This window comes from Physeter macrocephalus, chromosome 11, assembly GCF_002837175.3.
Source record: "Physeter macrocephalus isolate SW-GA chromosome 11, ASM283717v5, whole genome shotgun sequence".
In the NCBI taxonomy this organism is placed as follows: domain Eukaryota; kingdom Metazoa; phylum Chordata; class Mammalia; order Artiodactyla; family Physeteridae; genus Physeter; species Physeter macrocephalus.
The window spans coordinates 173,521,586-173,522,688 of NC_041224.1; positions in this window are offsets into that span (position 1 = coordinate 173,521,586).

Genomic DNA, 1,103 nt, shown 5'->3' on the forward strand with positions numbered 1-1,103 from the left:
TAACATACTGTTTAGCCTCCATGTGTTTGTGTTTTTAACGTTTTTTTCCCTGTAATTCATTTCTAATCTCATAGCGTTGTGGTCAGAAAAGATGCTTGATATGATTTCAATTTTCTTAAATTTACTGAGGCCTGATTTGTGACCCAGGATGGGATCTATCCTGGAGAATGTTCCATGTGCACTTGAGAAGAAAGTGTAATCTGCTGTTTTGGGATGGACTGTCCTATAAATATCAATTAAATCTATCTGGTTTATTGTGTCATTTAAAGCTTCTGTTTCCTTATTTATTTTCATTTTGGATGATCTGTCCATTGGTGTAATTGAGGTGTTAAAGTCCCCCACTCTTATTGTGTTACTGTCGATTTCCTCTTTTAGAGCTGTTAGCAGGTGCCCTTTGTATTGAGGTGCTCCTATGTTGGGTGCATATATATTTATAATTGTTATATAGTCTTCTTGGATTGATACCTTGATCATTATGTAGTGTCCTTCCTTGTCTCTTGTAACATTATTTTAAAGTCTATTTTACCTGTTATGAGTATTGCTACTCCAGCTTTCTTTCGATTTCCATTTGCATGGGATATCTTTTTCCATCCCCTCACTTTCAGTCTGTATGTGTCCCTAGGTCTGAAGTGGGTCTCTTGTAGACAGCATATATATGGGTCTTGTTTTTGTATCGATTCAGCCAGCCTGTGTCTTTTGGTTGGAGCATTTAATCCATTCACACTTAAGGTATTACTCCATTCTGGCTTGTAGAGTTTCTGCTGAGAAATCAGCTGTTAACCTTTTGGGAGTTCACTTGTATGTTATTTGTTGATTTTCCCTTGATGCTTTCAATAATTTTTCTTTGTCTTTGATTTTTTCCAATTTGATTACTATGTGTCTCGGCGTGTTTCTCCTTGGGTTTACCCTGTGTGGGACTCTCTGCACTTCCTGAACTTAGGTGGCTATTTCCTTTCCCATGTTAGGGAAGTTTTCGACTATAATCTCTTCAAATATTTTCTCGGGTCCTTTCTCTCTTCTCCTTCTGGGACCCCTATAATGCAAATGTTGTTGCATTTAATGTTGTCTCAGAGGTCTCTTAGGCTGTCTTCATTTCTTTTCAT